This window comes from Patagioenas fasciata, chromosome W (genome assembly GCF_037038585.1).
Source record: "Patagioenas fasciata isolate bPatFas1 chromosome W, bPatFas1.hap1, whole genome shotgun sequence".
NCBI lineage: Eukaryota > Metazoa > Chordata > Aves > Columbiformes > Columbidae > Patagioenas > Patagioenas fasciata.
In genome coordinates this window covers 35,316,621-35,332,468 of record NC_092559.1, presented here as the reverse complement: position 1 = coordinate 35,332,468, position 15,848 = coordinate 35,316,621, and positions in this window count along the sequence as shown.

Below are 15,848 nucleotides of genomic sequence, written 5' to 3'. Positions count from 1 at the left end.
ATTATTTTACTAATGAGATGATTCTTTATCTATGTTTTCTCTGGCCACAGGTAAGAAGGCTACTTCTACCTGAGAAAACCCATCTCTATCCTTAAACAGATTTTTAATGTTAATGCCAAAGTCAGGCTCCCAGTGTTTGTCCGCTGCGCTGCTGAGCAATTTTGGGGCAGCTGACAACCATATGACTGGTGCTCCGGCAGCAACGACATCTTCTGGACTGCCATGGGAGCTTGCATTCTTTGGCGTGGTGACCCCGCTGACTGCAACTGTAGCATTTGTCTTCTCTTTTGGCTTTTGTTTTGTTGAGGTAGTAAGTGTCACCCGGGTCGGTCACCCAGAAGGACCAAAAGGACCAAAACATGTCAAGGTGGACATAACCTAATTTTTTGATAGAATTTCATAAAGGTTTTGTTTAATTACTACCAACTTAAAACTCCATTCTGCAGAAGTGGACAATGTGATATATATAGTCAGATTGGTTTGATTCTAAAGAACCAATTTAAAGCGTCCCCCTACAGTTTTATTCAGATCTTGCCCATGTCAATTTTCATCCCACCTGTGTGCTAAGGTTATGATTATAAGTGTCACGGTTTAAGGTAAGGTGGCAATAAACCGTGACAGACGCTCCCTGTTAGCCACTTTACCTCCCACCACCCCTTCCTTTAGATTGGAAAGATGATAAGAAAGATAAGGGGAAAGGAAGAGACACTTAGACTTCAGGTTGGAGAGTTTTAAAGGGTTTACTAATGCTACTAATAAATACAGAATATACATACAAAATATACAAAACCAATCTCAAGTTGGTGTCACTCCAGCAGCAGGAGGTGGATGTGCGGAGCTGGCGGATCCAGGAGGTGCAGCTCAGGCCCCCGGAAGTCATGGACGGGACTTCACAGCAAACTCGAACCTGGTTGCAGGGATGCAGGGCCTGAGGCTTGTAGATCACAGGCAAACAGAGAGGGTCCTCTCTAGATGCTGGCCATGGTTGAAGAGAGCGTGACCCTCGTGATCACCCTCTTATATAGGGGGCATGACGATTATGGGATGGAATACTTCCGTTGATCCTCAGCTGGTCAGTTCTAGTCACCTGTTCCATCCACCCCTCCTCAAAAACGCCCCACTCACAACAGAACGTAGGAAAACTTACCAGCCCTTCTTAGCTACCATAGTAATAAATCTAAACACGAGCTTCTTCAGCATTCCGTTGGTCTCTTATGAGCACCAAGGAGAGCATCCTAGGAAAAATATGCAGGTTAAAACTCAGAAAAGTACAGCCCCCCTAGAAGAACTTAGCTGAAAAAAATCACTAAAAGAGAACCGGTCTTGTTTTTAACAAAACCAGGACAATAAGAAATACAATTTTCCAGGTTGCACCTGGATTACCCTACATGGTGCTTTGCAGGCTTTCTTCACTCTAGAATGATGAATCCAGGCATTCTGTTCTTTAATCTTGACAGCAGTGAAAGATGTCAGGAGGACATGAAATGGACCTTCCTACTGTGGTTCCAAAGTATTTTTTGTAAGAGACTTCACATACACATAATTGCCCAATTGGATGTCATATACTGGCCCATACAAATCTCTGCTCCAAGTTCCAAACACATTTCCAAATTTTGTTAAGTTTTTACCCAATGCTATCATATAAGAAGTCATAATTTTGTCCCCTACTTGTGCAGACATCCCCTTCTGTACATTATAGGGTCTCCCATACAGGATTTCAAAATGACTCAACCCTTGCTTTGCCCTTGGCCTTGTTTGTATACGCAAGAGGACCAAAGGCAAAGATTGAGGCCAAGCCAAATTCGCCTCCTGCCCCAGTTTTACAATTAGTTGTTTAATTACATGATTTTTTTTTTTTCCTACCTGGCCACTGGATTGAGGACGATAAGGGGTATGTAGTTGCCAGGCTATTCCCAAGTGCTGACTGATTTGCTCTACAACTTTTGAAATAAAATGTGACCCTTTATCAGAGGATATAACAGCTGGAACTCCAAACCTTGGTATTATTTATTGTACTAATGCTTTAGTTACCTCTTGAGTTTTTGCTGTTCTGGTAGGGAATGCTTCTGGCTAACCTGAAAAGTCATTTGTTAGTACCAACATATATCAGCACCCCCCTTTTCTTGGGAGTTTCAAAAAATCATTTTGCCAATGTTGCCCCGGTCCATTTCCTTTCCCAATTTGACCCATTTCTGTCTTGGATATATTCTTCGGATTAGCCTGGAGGCAAAGATTTCATTGCTGTGCTTCTGCTCCCCAATGTCTCTTTCTGTGTTCTTTTCTTACTAAAGGCCAAACTAAATAGGAGATAACAATAGCTGTTCCCTGTGGGGTGTGAGCCCACCCTTCCTAATTATATGATCCCTCTAGAACTATAATAAGTTTCCGGTCTTCCTTAGTATATTCTGGCTCACCTTCTAAAGAGACCTGGCCATCGGGGACTGGGGCACTTTCTACATTTACCTTTTGCTTGGGCACCAGTTTTGCCTCTCTCTCCACCAGATCATTTCCTTTTTCTAATTTCGAGCTCACTTTCTGGTGTGCCTTGATATGCATGATTGCCACCTTCTTAGGAAGTTGAGCTGCCAATATTTCTTCTGCATGTTTGATATGTTTGCCTTAAGAGTTCAAGAGTCCTTTTTCTTTCCAAATTGCTCCGCGCGCATGCACGACCCTGAAAGCATACTTAGAGTGCGTTTAAAAGTTCACAGTTTTACCCTGAGCTACTTCCAGAGCATGAAAAAGGGTGATTATTTCTGCCTTTTGTGCTGAAGTACTTCTAGACGGAGGTCCAGATTCCATCACTTCAAGGTTAGTAATTATAGCATAAGCAGAATGCCTTTCACCGTTCATGATATTGCTGCTTTCGTCCATAAAGCAGTTCTCAGTGTTCTCCATAGGACTGTCATTTAGATCTGGTCGGCTGGATTATGTTGCTTTGATGGTTTCCAGGCAATTATGATGAGCTGGTTTTCCAATATTACCACTGAGGAAAGAAACTGGGCTGACAATGTTAGCGACGATGATTTATCCTGATATTTGAGAAATTTTTGTGGGGAAGCCTATGTCCCCCTTTTTCTTGTAGAACTGTAGACACCGTGTGGGATACTAGCACAATCATTTTCTGACCCATGGAAAATTTTTGGGCCTCCTATATGTTAGGTACCACTGTTGCAACTGTTGCAACTGCCTGCAGGCATGCAGGCCACCCCGTTGCAGTTGAGCCTAGTTGTTTGGAGAAATAGGCCGCTGCTCATTGGTACGGGTCAAGATCCTGTGCCAGTACACCCAGGGCTATTCCCTGCTTCTCGTGAGAGAATAGAAAACATGCTTTACTCACATCTGGGAGTCCTAAAGCAGGCACTGTCATCAAAGCCTTACCAAGTTCTTCAAAGGCTTGTGTAGTTCCTTTATTCCCTTGCAGGTGTTTCTGATCTGTGGCCATTAGTGCATACAATGGCTTGAAAAGCAATCCATAATCATAAATCCACAACCGGCACCACCCTGTCATGCCCAAAAAGGTCCGTAATTCTTTTACAGTTTGATGCTTTGGAGTTTGGCATATAACCTCCTTTTGAGCCTGTCCCAGCGTCCTCTGTCCTGCACTAATTTCATATCTCAAATAAGTTACTTGTTGCTGTATCATCTGGGCTTTCTTTTGTGATACTCATTATCCTTGGAGCTCCCAAAAGTTCAGTAAACTTACAGTTCAGGTTATGCACGTCTTCTGTGTTGTGGTAGCGATCAAAATGTGATCCCCATATTGTAGCATCTGTCCTTCATCAGATGGGGCTTCCCAAGATTAAAGATCTTCAGCAAGCTGATTTCCAAATATTGTCGGGCTGTTCTTAAATCCTTGTAGCAACACCGTCCATGTGAGCTGCGTTTTACATAAATCTTGTCTGGCTGGCTTCACGGAGAGAGAGGCAAAAAGGCATCTTTTAAATCTAAAACAGTAAACCAAATCAAATTAGAGTTAATACAGTCAGAAAGGTGTATGGGTTTGCTACCACTGGGTAGAGATCCTTTTTCCTTCTGTTTATAACCAGATTTATATGAATTTCTTATTACCGGCCAAATTCCTTCCCTGTCCTCCCTTTTCTAAGGGTATTGTTTTATCCTTACCGGCTTTTCTCCTTCTTTGATTTTTACCTCGACGGGTACAGCATTTTTGCCTCTTCCATCTATATCAGTAGCCCATACCCCAGGATACGCTTGGTTCACAACTTCTTCATTAATCTTGCCTTCTGTAGGAACATTTGCTAAAAGCCAGCTCATTATTTTCATATATTACTGATCATTTACCTCCAGAGTAATTTCTCCTTTTTCAGATCTGATTACTGCATCCGTTTGTTCCAACAAATTTCTCCCGAGAAGTTTTGTGGGGAATTGGACAGATATTGAAATTTATCAATACCTATTTGTTTACCCAATTTGCGTTTCAAAGGTTCACAAAAATATGCCTTTTCACTTTGGCCAGTGACTCCCTTTACCCGCTATGTAATTGTTTCTTATTGGCAATCCAGCAAAAATTCAACTTGTTTCTGTTCATTGCAGGTTCCCACCAGTCTTTTTTCAAAACTTGCTACTGTCCGTTTTTCTCTCTGCCTACTTCTTCTGTACCTTCCCCAACATTCATTTTCCCAATAGACATTGATCTCTCTCTAAAGGCTTTCAAAGACTTCCAACCTCTTTAGTTCCCTACTTTCTTATACTTTCAACAATCTTCTTTTTCCCTGTTGCTGAATACTCTCCAAGCTTCATCTAACAGTATTTCCAAATTTCTACTTTCTGTTGCCCTCAGCTTCTATAACTTTTCTAGGGGAGCTTGCAATATTTTGGGTGTCAGGCTACACTGAGAGGTATACGGCTTGTCCTCCCCTCGCTCCTTCTAGCAGCGTTTTTTTTTCTGTTTTTTTTTTTTTTTTTCTTTCTTTCTTTCCTTCCTGCAGTTTAGACACAGACAAGGCCACGTGGATGGGGGAGGTTGAGTTTATCTCACAGCTTGACACAGGTCTGTAATTTATGTTACAACACAGGCCTGGGATATTTCGCTTTCTTGTTTTTCTATTTCATTCAAGTCATAATAAACTTCATATGCAATTCCAATTAGCTCAGCAATAGTTACATTCCTCAGTCCCATTAACCTTTTGCAGATGTCAGAAAAACAGCATATTAAACATAAGTCCATTATTTCCATTATTTTCCTAGATCCAATTCAATCCATGTTCTAGCCACTTTCAAACCACTCTTAAATACAATGTCCCAAGCTCACATCCATCATAACATTTAGTTTGTTCTTTTTCCATATCTCTGAATAGAACATCAATTCAATATGGGTCAGAGTTCAACAACTTAAATCCTTTTGTGGTCTCAAAATTATTAGATAACAATAAAAGCAAATTAACTTAAAGTACTGTATCTCATCCTATTTTCCAAGTTCTGCAGAACAACATTTAATTGCCACTAACTGATATAACCCCACATTCAAACCACAAGTGAATACAATATTGTTTCAAACTTTCTTTTATCAGGATTCCCCACTAAGTTACTCCAGGCTCCATTGGGCACTTTTGGGCTCTTTCAAGTTCTGTCAGGATCTGTAAGACTCTGTCAAGATGTGTCAGGCCCTGTTGGGCTCTGTCAAGCTTTGTCGATCTGTCGATCTCTGTTGGGCTCCCTCGTGATTTGTTGCGCTGTGTGTGGCTCTTACATGCTCTGTCAGTTTCTGGCAGGCTCTATCGGGTTCTGTCAGGATCTGTCAGGCCCTGTAAAGCTCTGTTGGGCTTTGTTGGTCTGTGTCGTGCTGTGTCAGTCCCTGTCGGGTTCTGTCAGATTCTGTCGGGATCTGACCGTCAATAACCATCAGAGCCAAACAGGGCTTGACAGAGCCCAACAGAACTCGATAGGGCCCGACTAATCCCGACAGAACCTGACAGCGAACTACTGAGTCCAGTAAAGCCTGAAAGAGGCCAAAAAAGCATGACAGATCCTGAAAGAACTCAACAAAGCATGACAAAGCGCGACAGGGCATGACACATTTTGACAGAGCCTTACAGATCCCGACAGAACCTGACAGAGCCCGACAGCGCCCAACAAAGCTTGAAGGAGCCCAAAAGCGCACAGTGGAGCCTGACAGAGCTCGACAACACCCAACAGAGCCCGGCAAAACCCCACAGAGCCCTACAACTCTTGACATGACCTGACAGAGCATGATAGACCTCGAGAAAGACTAACAGAGCCTGACAAAGCCTGAAAAAGGGCAATAAAGGTTGACAAAGCCTGGCAGAGCTTGACAGAGACTGTCAGAGCCTGAAAGGGATTGAAAGAGCCCAAGAAAGCCTGACAGAATTTGACAGAGCCTGAGAAGGCCTGACAGAAAATAGCAGGGCTTTACAGAGATTGAAGAAGCCTTGTAGCGAAGAAAGATCCCAAAAAAATCTTGACAGACCAGACAGAGCCTGGCAGAGCCTGAGAGAGACTGACAGATCCCGACAAAGCCAAACAGAGACCAACAAAGCCTGATAGAGCCTGACAAAACCTGACAGGGATTGACAGAGCCCTACAGAGCCAGACAGAACCTGCCAAAGCCCAACAGACCATGACAGATCGCGACGGAGACCGACAAAGCCTGAAAGAAATAAAAAAAGCCCAACAAAGCCCAACATTGCCCAACAATGATTGACAAGGCCTGACAGAGCCCAACAAAACCCAACAGAGCCCAAGCAGGCCCCACAGAGTCAGAAAGAAGCCGACAAAGCCCGACAGAAACCAACAAAGACCGACAGTGATCCAAAAGGCCAACAAAGCCCAACACTGCCCAACAACACTTGATAGGGCCTGACAGAGCCCAACAAAACCTGACAGAGCGTGAGTAGGCCCTACAGAGTCCGACAGAAGCTGACTAAGCCCGGTAGAGCCAATCACAGCCCAAAAATTCCCTAGAAAACCTGACATAGATAGACAGAGCCTGTAACAGCCTAAAAGACCTGGGCAGAGGTTGACAAGGCCCGACAGAGCCCGACAGGGCATGACACACATTAACAGTGCCCTACATGCCCTACAAAGCTTGATGAAGCCCAGCAGATCCTGACAGGTCCTGACAGAGTCCGACAAGGCCTGACAGATTCTGAGAGAACCTAACAGAGCCCGCAAGAGTCTGATAGAGCCCAACAAAACCCGACAGAGCCTGAAAGGGACTGACAGATCCTGACAGAACCCGAGAGAGTTTGCCAGAGACCGACAGAGCCTGTAAGAGCCTGATAGAGCTCAAATAAACCCGACAGAGCCCAACAGAACTCGACAGAGCTAGACAGAGCCCAACAGAACTCGACAGAGCATGACAGGGCCTGAAAGAGTCTACTAGAAACTGAGAGAGCCTGCCAGGGCACGACAGAGCATGACAGAGTCTGACAGATATTGACAAATCTTGACAGAGCCCAAAAGAACCTGACACAATCTGAGAAAGCCTGACACAGTCCTAAAAGGGCCCAACAAAGCCCGACAGAGACCAAGAGGGTCTGACAGATCCCAGCAGAACTCGACAGGGTTGGACAAATCCCCACAGCTCCTTACAGTACACTACAGAGTTCAGTAGGGCCTGACAGAGGCCGACAAAGTGCAACAGAGACTGAAAGAGCTCAACAAAGCTTGACAGAGCACGACAGGGCTTGACACAGCTTGAGAGAGCCTTACATATCATGACAGAACCTGACAGAGCCCAACAGGGCCCAAAAAGTTTGAAAGAACCCAACAGCGCCCAATGGAACCTGAAAGACCTCGACAATACCCAACAGAGTCCGACAAACCTTGACAGAGCCCGACAAAGCCTGAATAATTGCAAGAAAGCCTGACAAATCCTGACAGAGTCTGACAGAGTCTGACAGAGCCTGACAGAGCCTGACAAGGTCTGACAGAGCATGACAAGGCTTTATAGAGCCTGAAAAAGCCTGGTAGGCAAAAAGAGCCCAAAAAAGCTTGACAGAGCCCGACAGAGCCTGACAGAGGTTGAGAGAGACTGACAGATCTTGACAAAGCTACACAGAGACCGTCAGGGCCTAAAAGAGCCTGACAAAACCTGACAGGGATTGACAGAGCCCTGCAAATCCTGACATGTCCTGACAGAGCCTGATCAAACCTGAGAAAGCCCAGCAGAGCCTGCCAGAGTCCAACAGAGCTCAACAGAGCTTGACAGAGCCCACCAGGCCTTGACAGAGCACAACAGGGCATGCCAGTGCCTAATACAGCTCAACAGGGTTCGACAAATCCTGACAGCACCCGATAGAGAACTATAGAGTTTGGCAGGACCTGACATAGGCTGAAAAAGTGTCAGGTGCCAGACAAGGTCTGACAGAGCATGACAGGACTTTACAGTGCCTGAAAATGCCTGGTAAGGCAGAAAGAGCCCAAAGGAGCTTCGCAGAGCCTGATAAAGCATGACACAGATTGACAGTGCCCTATATACCCCAAAAAAACCTGACAAAGCCTAATATGGCCTGACAGATCATGACAGAGCCCGACAAAGCCTGTGAAAACCAAACAGAGCTTGATAGATCCTGACAGAACCTGAAAAGGCCTGACAGAGCACGTGTATGGGGATATAGCAGAAGATTTGGCGAGGAGATTAGTTAAATGTAAATACGCTCAAGTGAAATGCACCTGTCTGTTTTTTTAAAAAGCACATACATCACACTAATTGTTTTACTGACCTTGTGTGCTTGATGAATAGAACCTCTGTGTTAAGTAACATAGGCCTGTGAGAAACTCTAGGCACCTTATCCCTATGTCTGAGATTCCTGCTTTGTTGTGAGAAAGAGCGGGAGGTTGTGCCTGCCTGAAGCCTTGAAATACAGGCGAGCTCAGCAGGCCCAGTGATCTTTCAGCAGGGCTGAACTTACCAGCGCCCGCGTCCCTGCTGGCGTCACCTCTGCCTGGGAGCTTAGGTGTGGCTTCGGAGATCCCCCAAGTAGAGAGATAAGTAAAATAAAACTTAATCCTTGCAATGTATTCGTGGCCTCTGGCTCTTCTTGCAAAGTGCCTGCATATGTGTACACACAGATCTCGACAGAAGCTGACAGGTCCAGGCAGAGCTTGAAAGAGCCCAACAGAACCTGACAGTATTTGAAAGAGCCCAACTAAGCCCAACAGTGCCCGACAATGCTTGATAGGGCCTGACAGAGACCAACAAAACCTGACAGAGCCCGAGCAGGCCCCACAGAGTCAGACAGAATCTGATGAAGCCCGATAGATCTCATCACAGCCCGAAAATGCCCCTAGAGAGCCCGACATAGATAGAAAGAGCTTGTCATGGCCTAAAAGACCTGGACAGAACTTGACAAGGCCTGACAGAACCTGACAGGACATGATGCAGATTGACAGTGCCCTACTGAGAGAATTGGTCTGAAGATGGAGAAGTATTTGCCTGAACATCACCATCAGGAACTGAGAGAACTGAGGCCCTGACAGAAAGAACGCATGGACAATGACTTGGAGAGAGGCTCAAGGAGAAGCATTGTGTTGCACTGGTTTCTCCGATACGGGGGGGCTGCTGCTTACAATGGTTGCTGTATGGATTTTGCCTGCTGCTTCAGCCAAACCAGCCCCTACCTCCTGAAAGTTATTGTTACGAGGGTCTCTTCAACCCAGGGACAATAGCTGCCGTCCAGAAGATGTGTTCTCATCTGCAGCCTCAGTCACATCTGTCCCCCACCTGCTCCCCCAAACAATGTCCAATGAAAAGGAGCATGCCCAGAAGCTCACCAAGGGTCCTGAGGTCACCCAATGGACCAGAGAAACACCCCTGAATGCAGGTCACGTAAGCGTTGGCAAAAGAAAGTGTGAATCTTTCCAGACTGCGCAGTACAAGCCTGGGTTGCAAAATCAAGGCAGAGACTGGCCTCAAACAATGGGAGCGAGGGGGGGGTGAAGAAGCCTAAGAGATGACTCCCGAACGGACACTGTGGAGATCTTCCCACCAGAGGATCCTGAACCACGACAGAGGACCAGCAGGACTCTATGGGACCGGAGACCATAGGGATGCCTCTGAAGCTTGACTGGTGGTAAATGCAACCTCACTTCTCATCTTTACTTTTACTGTTCCCCGTTTCTTTTCCCTTCTCTTTTTCTTACTCTCTCTTTCTATCGCGTGCTGCTTTACGGGCAAGTTAATAAAGTAACACTGTTTGATTGAACCATAACCCCTTGGCCTTTTGGTTGACTTAATTTTGAGCTCTGAGATCAAGGTAAACGAACCATCACGAGTCCATCACCGAGTGGACCATGACATTTAATTGGCGACGAGGATGGGATTCTGGGAAAACAGAGGGGTGTAGGTAGTGTATGGTCTGCACCAGGGGAAGGACATTTTGTCTCAGCCGCACCTAGCCTTACACTGATTTATCAGTGAGAAGTGTCTAGAACGCAAGGGAGGTGATTCAGATTTCCCGCACACCATACACGCCTTGGTGTAGAGCACCCCAAACTCGAGTTGAGGGTTCTGTTTCCCGGAATCTAACACAAAAGATCTCAAAGTGCAGAAGGGGTGTTGTTTTCATGATAATGAGTATTGTCTGCTAGGGAGAGTGAAGGGGCAATCTTGTGTGTTTGTGTAGCTAAGTTAGGTCCTCCCATAGCAGATTTCTAGACCTCTTCAACCACTCGGGAAAGAGAAGGGTGATGCAGTTGTTGCTGTGGTTTTCGTAACTAAGTTGTGCCTTCCTAGAGTGTGTACCGCCCCTTCGTAGTAAGAATGACTGGAAAAGCTGACAATCAGGACTTTTGGCTAGCAAAAGATCGGGACTCGTTCTACACGCTTTTAGCAAAGTATGGAGCCTGACCCTCCATACCCGGAGAAGACTGAGCTCATGATAATTGGACTAATTTACAGAGTGTAGTGGACCGAGTGATTTCTTTGCAGACTAAGTGTAAGTTTGGATCAAATAGAGATAAGACTGCAGTCTGCGCTGTTTTAGGAGCCAGCCTAGTAGCGGCAATCGAAGATCGCTTCATGCGGCACAGTAATGAAAGTAAAATAATAGAATCTCTTGAAAATCTGGTGCAGGTCCTGCAAAAAACAACCTCCAATTTAGAACAACAATTAGAAAACTGCTTTCAACAATTAGAAAAGGAGAGGGAAGAAAACTGCTCACTGAAAGCTACTCTAAAGGAGAACACGGGGGTGCTGAGGGAGTGGGAGTTAGAGGGGAAAAATATCCGACACATAAATCAAATCTACCGTCGGAAAGAATTGGAGGACACGGGAAAACGTTATGACGAATTCCCACACGTGAGACCCTTAGTTAAAACAGAATACTTTTATGCAAATGAGGAGGATACTGACCCTCGCATTACAACTAAGCAAACACCTTACACTGCCACTGAGCTGGCCCAACTTAAAAAAGAGTACGGTCGCCTCCCTAAAGAATCTGAAACTGAATATATGTGGCGTGTATCCCTAACTGGGGGAGACCAAATTCAGTTAAGTGAACAAGAGGCAAATGGATACTGGGGGCATGGAGTCTTCTTAACAACTGGTGACAGACATGCCCCGTGGTCTCTAACCCAGTGAGCTGCTTACTGGGCTGGAGGGCTAAACCCCTTAGATAGGGGAGAGCCCTTAGCAATTACTGGCACATCTGATCAATTGTTAGAAAGTGTACACAAAGCAGCCTGTTTGTAAATGATACATGAAAGGAAATTAATTCCCGAATGTGAATCCCCAATGATGTTGCCAGTGAATCCTGACATGATGACTCCCTTAATAAGGGGACTTCCAGAGTCACTAAAATCTACTGGAATTAACATTCAAAGGAGAATCACACTAATGAGCCCAGTAGAAAAATCGGAAAATATGGCTAGGAGCCAGGGTAACAGAAGTGGGAGCCAGAGGAAAGGAACTAATACTAGCATGGATGCCTCTTTCACCCCTCCCCCGACTTCCTGCAATAACCAAATACTCAAAAGGTGTGGACGTGGGGGGAAGTAACACAAGAATTGATAGATTACAATAGGAAATATGGCCCAGTAAAAATCCTAGAAGAGAGGTCAAGAGGAATCCGTAATATTGAAATCAAAAAGCTGCCCCTCTCTGCCAACACTGCTGCTGTTACCGGTATCCCAAAAAAAAGAACATCCATGCATTAAAACAGCAAAGGGAGAACAGCCTAAGGCCCAACAACAATGATGGGTTTTAGGAATTAAAAAGGGAGTTCCCAGAGATATAATGGAAGGCTTACCCCTTGATAAACTTAGTAAACGAGTATCAAGGTGGCGAAATCCAAAAGAGCCTTCACAGAATGTAAAAGCAATCCTACCTGTTATACCTTCAGCTCCCTCCCCCGTCAAGGATGAAAGTCTCTCCCAGAAACAGGAAAACTAGAACCTCTATTCCTTAGTAGTGAGCGGGGGAATGGGGGATGGATTTATATCCCGCAGCTCATGCGTACCAAAGGGGGCCCTAAGCATGAACCTGTAACTTTTTTCATTGACACCGGTGCACAAATTTCTGCTCTAAGTGATGTAGATGCTGACAGGTGTGGAGTTTTTCCCTCGAAGCGACGTTTTTGTGTCCTTAATGCTTTAGGGTCAACAGAAGTTATGAAAGTTGCTTGGGTAAAATTCTTGTTGCCAGGAAATGAGAGCACAGTCACTATTAAAATGGTGATTGGAGACATTCCTAACAGTTAGCTAGGTATGGATACCCTCAAAGGTAGACAGTGGGAAGTTTCAGAAGGATTATTGTGGACTTTTGGATTGTCACATCGAAGGCTATTGCAAGTCGCACCAGCACTCCCATGTAGTCATGCTACAAATGTAAAACAATACCCGTTGCCCCTTGGTGCCAAAGAAGGCATCAAACCAGTTATACAAGAAATGTGAGTCATAATTAACACACACTCTCCTTTTAACTCTCCAGTGTGGCCAGTTAGAAAGCCCAATGGGATGTGACGACTTACAATAGATTTTCGGCAGCTAAATGCCAACACCGATCCTCTAACCACCGCAGTCCCCAATCTGGCTGAACTAATAACCATGATACAGGAAAAGGCTCATCCAATCATGGCAACAACAGATGTCAAGGACATGTTTTTTATGATACCATTGCAGCCAGAAGACAGAGATCGTTTTGCTTTCACCTGGGAAGGACAAGAATACGCTTTCACCCGACTTCCGCAGGGGTACAAACATTCTCCCACATTAGCTCATCACGCTTTAGCCCAAGAGCTAGAAAAAATACCCAAACCCGAAGGCATAGCTGTTTATCAGTACATTGATGATACTCTTGTGGGTGGAAATGAAATAACAGAAGTAGGGGTAACCCAACAGGATATAATTACACATTTAGAAAATCTGGGTTTGCAAATTCCCCCCGAAAAGGTCCAAAAACCCTCACAAGAAGTAAAATTCCTGGGAATCTGTGGAAGGGAGGGATGACCTGCATCCCGCCGGACACTCTTGCTTCCTTAGTTCAGATCAAAATGCCTGAATCAAAAACGGATTTGCAGCATGTTTTAGGGTTGTTAGTTTTTTGGAGGAAACACATCCCAGACTTTTCTGTCATTGCTAGACCTCTTTACGATTTGTTAAGAAAAGGGGTAAAATGGGAATGGACAGCTTCTCAGGAAGAAGCTATGTGATTACTAATTTTTGAAGCAACAGCTCACCAAGCCCTTGGTCCTATTCACCCTACAGACCCTTTTCAGGTGGAATGGGAGTTTGCTTTATCAGGCTTGTCAGTCACATATGGAAGAGAAGCCCTGAGGGTCCAACCCGACCTGTGGGATTTTTCTCCCGGGGTTTTAGGGATGACAAAAAGAGATACACTGCTTGGGAGAAAGGTTTGTTTATTGTTAGTCTGCCTCTAGTAGAAGTAGAGAAGATTGCACGACAGCAGCCAATCGTATTAAGAGGCCCATTTAAAGTCATAAAAACAGTCACTTCTGGGACCCTTCCTCCTGATGGGGTAGCCCAAAAGGCCTCGGTACGAAATAGGTATGCTCAGATTGAACACTATTGCAACATTTTCTCAGTATCTGAAGGAGCTTTGAAAAATCTAGCTATACAAGAAACTGAGAGCTTGGACGATGACCAAGATAAACCTGCCTCAGTGATTCAAGTCGCACCTCCCTTTTCACATGATCGGTCAGCTAGTGCTTGGTTTACTGACGCTTCTGCAAAAAGAGAAGGAAAAGTGTGGAAATACAGGGCAGTCGCACTCCATACCTCTTCCAATGAACACATTATAACAGAGGGAGAGGGTAGTGCACAAGTAGGTGAATTAATTGCAGTATGGAGTGTTTTCCAACAGGAAGCACAAACTGCTACCCCTGTACACATTTATACTGACTCTTATGCTGTGTTTAAGGGCTGTACCGAGTGGCTTCATTCTGGGAGCAAAACGGATGGGAAGTTAATAGGATTCCAGTGTGGCAAAAAGTGGCAAGGAAATTTTAAGTATTGCTAAAAAAGGAATCTTTGCTGTGGGCTGGGTGGCTTCTCCTCAGGTAGATGGGGAATCCGCAGGAGAATGGAATAACCGAGCTGATGAATTACCAAGACTGACCCCTGTACAAAAGGATCAAATTTCAGAAGACTGGGAAGGCTTGTTAGAATGGTGTACATGTAAAGCGCAAACACACTGGAGCTAAAGACTTGTATCATGAAGCTCTGGTCTGAGGCTGGCCTGTCACCAGAGAAATGTGTAAAACCTGCATATCAGCTTGCGAACAATGTTGGAGACGGCTAGAAAGGCACCCTTTAGAAGATAACCCTCTGCATTTAAGGGAAGGAAAAGGTTTGCGGGATGCCTGGCAGGTGGATTACATTGGCCCCTTCAAGAAATCAGGGGGCAGGCACTTTGTACTGGTGGGAGTGGAAATTACGTCAGGACTAGTCCAAGCAGAAACTTTTAAAAAAGCTACAGGTGAAAATACTGTGAAAGAATTGCGAGAATTGTTTGGAACTTTTCCAAAGCCACAAGTCTGACAACGGTTCCCATTTCATTGTTAAAATCGTACAAGACTGGGCACAAAGTGAAGGGATTAAATGGACTTTTCACACCCCATATTACTCACAGGCTAATAGAATTGTAGAAAGAACAAACGGCCTCCTAAAACGGCTTTTGAGACCTCACGAGGGTAATTGAGATACTCGTCTGTGGCAAGCTGTCACAGGGGTAAATGACAGGTGGGGGGTAAATGGATGCCCCAAAATCACTGCTTTCTGTCCAAAAACCCCTTCCTTGATTCCCTCTCTAAAGGGACCAAATGATTCCAAGGGTTCAGCCCATTACTCGGGACAGCCAGTCCTGGTGGAACTCCCCACTGTGGGAAGTGTACCACTGGTATTGAAAACTCCTTTAAACACAAATTCATGGGTAGCTTCCAATGCCCTGGGCAAGGAGCATCAGATAAATACCCGCTGGATATTTCCATCATTTTAATTATTTTTGCCTCGAAGAGGTGAGTCCCGTTTGTTTTCCTTTCTGCAGAAGAACTCTGAGGGACAGAGAGAATAACGTGAATCATCCAAGAATCAAAACTGAAGGCCTAGTTTGTGAAGATGACCAAAAGTATAATTGTGTGGAAAATGTAGTTATGATTCGTGCTGAAGGAGTGCAGCTATGCTGCTTGCATGAAGGCTTGCAAGGGGGACATTGCGAGGGTTGCAAAACACATTGTGGTTGCTGGTGGGACCCCCTCTTAACCAAATAGGGCATGGAGCTAGTGAGGCGCAGAATGACCTTACAGCCCTTGAGGTTATAAAGAAGGTATGTATTTATCTATGACGCCAGACACACGGGGAATCATTTCACCTAATACGTGTGTAAAATTACAGTAGCTGTGAGTTTG